Source organism: Pogonomyrmex barbatus, unplaced genomic scaffold, assembly GCF_055798465.1.
Source record: "Pogonomyrmex barbatus isolate J1 unplaced genomic scaffold, ASM5579846v1 scaffold3, whole genome shotgun sequence".
Taxonomy (NCBI): domain Eukaryota; kingdom Metazoa; phylum Arthropoda; class Insecta; order Hymenoptera; family Formicidae; genus Pogonomyrmex; species Pogonomyrmex barbatus.
In genome coordinates, this window is record NW_028297127.1 from 9,045,736 (window position 1) to 9,051,735 (window position 6,000).

The 6,000-nt window shown below is 37.1% G+C and overlaps 1 long non-coding RNA gene across 1 annotated transcript; it reads left to right on the plus strand.

Moving 5' to 3' along the window:
- Positions 1-3,853: 3,853 nt before the first annotated feature.
- Positions 3,854-5,406, plus strand: LOC148936003 (uncharacterized). The gene is made up of 4 exons (XR_016139823.1): positions 3,854-4,156; positions 4,509-4,633; positions 4,894-4,972; positions 5,072-5,406. It is a non-coding gene; the product is annotated as an uncharacterized LOC148936003 (long non-coding RNA).
- The last annotated feature ends 594 nt before the right edge of the window (positions 5,407-6,000 follow it).

Sequence of the window (6,000 nt, forward strand, 5' to 3'; positions counted from 1 at the left end):
ATTAAAAAATCCAACAACACCACCAAGGTTCGATGTATCCGCCAAGACTAGTAACGGTATGTCTTTAAATGACGTGTCAGACTCACGCTTCAACATACCTTATTTGCACATCTAATTCGATGCCGTTTTTATAATTATCATTATGTCATGACAGCGGACATTGAAAAAAATGTTCCGTCTAGTATGATTGTATAAGTATAGTTATATAAAGACGACAGGCGTTATCAGCGTATTCTCTGGTGTAGAGAACGGTGAAATAAAAATGTTAGAGCTCAACACTCTCACATTCGGTCTCTCCTTCTCGCCGTTTCTTACAATCCGGACTATTCAAAAACTGGCAGATGAATCTCCCACATATCCCACGACAGCCAAAATTCTTAAAACATTTGTATGTCGACGATTTATTAACTGGGGCGGAGACAATCGACGAGGCGCGTACAATCAGAAATCAGATAATTGCTTTACTCGCGCGGGACTATTTTACTATTAGGCAATAGACATCCAATGATATCCGAATAATTAATGACTTAGAACCGGAGCGTTACACACGAAATTCGTACTGAACGCAGATCGTACCCTGAAAACGTTGGGCATAACGTGGGATGCACGTGAAAAGAATATGCTATTCGGTCCATCTATTCGGTTCAAGAATATAAAGAAATTGACGGAAACGGAATATTCTATCGGGGATCGCAAAGATTTTTGATCCGATGAAATTATTAGGTCCGGTAATTCTATACGCCAAAAAATTAATACAGAAAGTATGGCGATGCGGGTTGCAAACGAATCTGTCCCTCAGAGTATATGTATATATATATATATATATATATATATATATATGGGAATTATTAAATCACATCGCCTTTGATCGTAAATTATTAATTAAAGAAAATTAGGAAATTCAGTTCCACGGGTTTTGCGACGCTAGTAGTAGTGATTACGGCGCGTGTCTTTACGTACATTCGCGTAGAAATCAAGGGAAATCGTAGTCAAGCTGTTATGCGCTAAATCGCGAGTTGCGCTGCTAAAGATTGTCATAATCCCATGTCTTAAGCTTTGGCGCGTTATTGTTGGCACAGCTTTATTGCGAAACATTCGATACATTAGAAATTACTCCGAAGAAAACTTCTGGTGTGACTCAACCATTGTTCTGCATTAATTGAAAACGTCTCCACACCTGCTAAAAACTTATGTATCAAATCGCGTTGTGTCGATACAGGAAATCACTGGCTCGAACGAATAGCGGCATGTTAAGTCGGAAGATAATTCTGCTAACGCGTTATCAAAGAGTCAATTATCTAATGATTTTCTGCGAAATCGAATGTGATTCCTTCGTAGTTAGCCAGGCACGAGTCGGATTGGCCTAACGAAATTACACGAGTGATCGAGATTCTGGAATTAAAGAAAAACACTTGTTTGACGACTATGTATGATCTTGGAATTCTCGAAAGATATTCTTCTTATTCTAAGTTATTAAGAATCGTGGCATACTGCCTTCGTGTGCGGCCGATTAATAGTTTTGTGGGATTGTTATGCGCGGAAGAAATTAATAAAGCGAAGATTCAAGTACTAAAAATTTTGCTACTCGTTTCTTGGATAAAATCAATAATCTAAAGAACAAGGTTCCGTTAAACAAGAGCAAAATAATAAATTTGAGTCCGTTTCTTGGACGAAGACTGATTCGCGTTGGAGGACGTATCCAGATGTTGAATTTGACGTTTTCACAAAAACATCCGATTTTGTTACCTAGTCAACATCATTTGACAGATCATATCATTCGTGAGATTCACGAGAAGCATCATCACGCGAACATCTAACACACGCTATATTTCTTTCGCCGAAAATTCTGGTTAACGGATGGGCCTAATTAAGTGCGTAAGATCGTGCGCGCGTGCATACGCTGTTTTTGTTTTGGTACTAATAGTACCGATACTAATAGATACGGTCGAATACAAAATGGGGAATCTTCCTCTGGCTCGCGTTCGCGAAGCGACCCTTCGCTCATACGGGTGCGATTTTTGCGAACTATTTTATACAAAAGAAAAAAAATTCCGTAACCGAACACGAATAAAAACATATATATGCGTATATGTATGTAAAAGCGGTACATTTGGAACTCGTGAACGATCTATCATCTGAGGGATTTCTCGCGGCGCTGCGCAGATTTATATCGAAGAGAGGAATGCCGGAACACGTCTACTGAAATAATGGGACTAACTTCATAGATGGGAATAATCAGTTGAAGGAGATGCGTTACTCAATTCGGAGGAACATAAAACTCTCGTAAATAGATTTGCGAGCGAGCGTCGTATTGTTTGGCACTTTATACCGCCATCGCAGCTTATTTCGGAGGATCATGGGATTTATGGTAAAACTTTTCAAACATCACTTCAAACATGTAATAGGTGACTCCTTGTTCACCTTTGAGAAATTGAATACCTTCACCGTCGAGGGTATCCTAAATTCTAGGCCAATAAGATGTATTTCGTCTGATTCGAATGAGATACTAACACTATTCCCCGCTCACTATTTAATGGTAAATCTATAACAGCCTTCCCTGAGGGCGACTTGTCTGTTTCAGCCAATCGTCTATCCGTCTGAAAGAAAAAATGTTCGAGAATGAGCTTATATCCTCATTGAAAGTTGCGCGCAGATGTCTCTTTCTTAAATGGCAGCATCTCACAGACGCATGCATTATGCATGATCGTTCGAAATTGGCCACCTGGGAGCCCTCGCGGCCTTCTCCTTTGCGCGCTTTCTCTAGCCCTCTCGTGTTTCAGCTATCATATATTGGTCGAGGTGTCGTGCTTGGCTATCGTGACTCGTGCAATGATGAGATTATAAAAGGACAGCTCTGCTCTCAAAACTCGCTCATCCAAAGTCAGTGAAAGTAACATGATCGGGAGTGCTGTCGGACTATTGCGAAAGATCATCACGCCGCGCTCGTGCTCACCACGTGATGTTCATGTGCGGCGAATGCATCCGTGATCTCGTCTCTCCTTTTGGGTCAGCTCACTTGGAGAGCAGTAACTCAACCTCTCTAGATCTCTGATACACAGATCTCTGATACACAGATCAGCTCAGACTGTCTCTTGTGTCGGCTCGATAAGCGTTCCGCGTGTGACGTGTGTAAACTCTTATAGTGCAGAGACACTCAAGATTATTTTTTTAGTGACCACTGTGATATAGACTATACGACTCACGACATCGTATCGGGACATCACTCACAGTCCCAGCATTTTATAGCAATATAGCCAATTCTCAAACATTTGCAACATCAAAGATGAAACAAGACTTGGGCCTTGAATACTTGAATGAGTTCCAAATACGCATTAAGTGGAGTATAAGGACGGATCGAAGCTCGACGTAGGAACTATCGTGTTCATAAAGAAAAAAAACCTGCCGTAATTCTACCCAGTGGGCGCTGGGTAGAATTGCGGAATTACACCTAGGCAAGGACGGAGTAGCCAGAGCCATCGTTAAAACTACGGCCGGAGAACTAAAACGAGCTACGAAGTTTCTGTGTCTGCTCTCGTTAGAGCAATAATGTATCAACGTTACACGTCATACAAAGGTGTATATATCAGAAAGCATATCCATATCTATGCGAAATTTAATTTTATAACAATTTACTGTACGGTAACTATTTACAAATAATCAAATATGTTAAAGATGAATAGTTGATCGGTACTCCTCTCAACGGGGGGAGTATGTTATGTAGAAGAACTCTTCTCAATACGCGCAGATATGTATATGTACTATACATGCGGAAACTGGTCGGTGGAAACGATGCGAAGACACACACACGTATATATATATATATATATATATATATATATATATATATATATATACACATATATATGTACATATATGTGTGTGTGTGTGTGTGTGTGTGTGTGTGTGTGTGTGTGTGTGTGTGTGTATAAATGTGTATATGAAAAGTTATACCTTTTAATCTCGAATATATTCTTCAATATTAAAAAGTCAAGCTGTATAGGACACGATACACGATGTGATCGAAAGACGGTACCGGAGTCACCGAAAGACAAATAAAATCGTCGCGCATCGTGAGATAAACAATGGAAAATCGAGATCGTTGTTTCTTTCTTATTTGGCGACATAGCGAGTAGCATACTTGAAGACGCAATGACAGGTTAGTTAGTTACAATTTATTATTATTTAAGAAATATAAATCACATTTTCAATCTAATTTAATATGCTTCATTATCATATGCGTGTGCGTGTGCCAGCGTGTGCGTGTGCTTGCGTGTGCCTGTGTGTACGTGTGCCTGCGTGTGCGTGTGCCTGCTTGTACGTGTGCCTGTGTGTACGTGTGCCTGCGTGTGCGTGTGCCTGCGTGTGCGTGTGCCTGCGTGCGTGGGTGCGTGCGTGTGTGTGCGTGTATACGTACGTATGTATGTATTAAAATTTTATCATTATCTGATATCAATAGTATAATCAGTAGTATAATAATGTTACTATTATATAGTTTATGTATTTTACAGAGCAAAAGAAAAAGTTTGCTGATATGCTGCAACAGCAGCAGAAACAGCATGAGCTGCAAATGCAGCAATTAAGAGAGCAGCATGAGCTGCAATTGCAACAGCTGCGAGAGCAAGTAAACTTGCTGGTAAGAAAAAGAACGCTTTTGCTGACAAATATAAAAATTTGGACAGATACTGATATGTAAATAATTTTATTGGATCTTTAAAATGATTATCTGTGAAATCTGTTATTCAAATCGGTTGCTAGATCAGAAATTTCTGAACATTATTATTGTATTTAAGTGTCTTACATAATAATATTGATGGTCCACTAAAATTATTTCCAAATCTGTATCTGGTTAATTTGTAATTTTTAGATTTTTCAACAAAAGTTTTTTTTATACAGAAACAACAACCGCAGCAGCAGCAGCAGCAACAACAGCAGCAGCAGCAGCAGCAGCAACGGCAGCAGCAGCAAGATAGTGGTATTATTTATTGAAATAATTATAAATACACATATATATATCATGTATGATACATATATATGTAAACATATTAATATTTTGACATTTAATTATTTTCAGTGCTTTATAGACGAAATGGTGGTGGGTGCTCCTGTGCAAGGTGGACCTTGCAATGAGGGGGATTTATGAGGTATATTTGGAGGAACGGCCGAAGAGAAGAAAGAGGCCCGGAAGGAAATGGAGGAGAAAGAGGCCGGCGAAGAAATATAGAAAAAAATGTAATTATAAAAAAATATTATTTTAAATATAAAAAATAATATTTTAAATAAAAAAATATAAAAATACAAACATTTTATTATTTAAAATAATTTAAAACAATTCATTAAACAGTTCATTAAAATCGTAAAAACTTAATAAAATAAATTAATTAAAATTTATTTTATTCCACAACACAATTAAAATTTATTGTCCCATACAACCAAATTTCATACAACCAAATAAAAATTAAATTTATTCAAAAAGAACTAGATATCTTTAAAATTGACTAAAATCTTTTCTCTAAAAAGTTATTAATAATAATTATTTTATTAATTATTATATCCTTTCTAGCTCTTCTAAATTCGAGAATATTTTTATAAATCTTATAATAAAAACATAATTTATTAATCCTTGAAACAAAAGATAAAATAAATAAAATTATCTTCCTTACATTAAAACTTTTTCATTTACATTACTTAACTTTATATTACAAAAAAATTATTTCTTCATTTATTACTATAACTAATTCCCAAACAAATATAATTTTATTTATCAATAAATAATTTACATTATCCTCAAAATAATTAATTTTTAAATTTAGAATTAAAACTAACTAAACTTTTTCTTAAATCTCTTTCCGAAATTCACCGGGCCGTTAACGGTACAAAAGATTATATTACCCGTCATCTTCGATCTGCGCCACGAGCGAGAAAAGTGATACCGGCACGTGCATGTAGGATTTTAAGCCCGCGCCAATCGAAAACAACGCCGAAAGCGTTTGCGAACCCGAA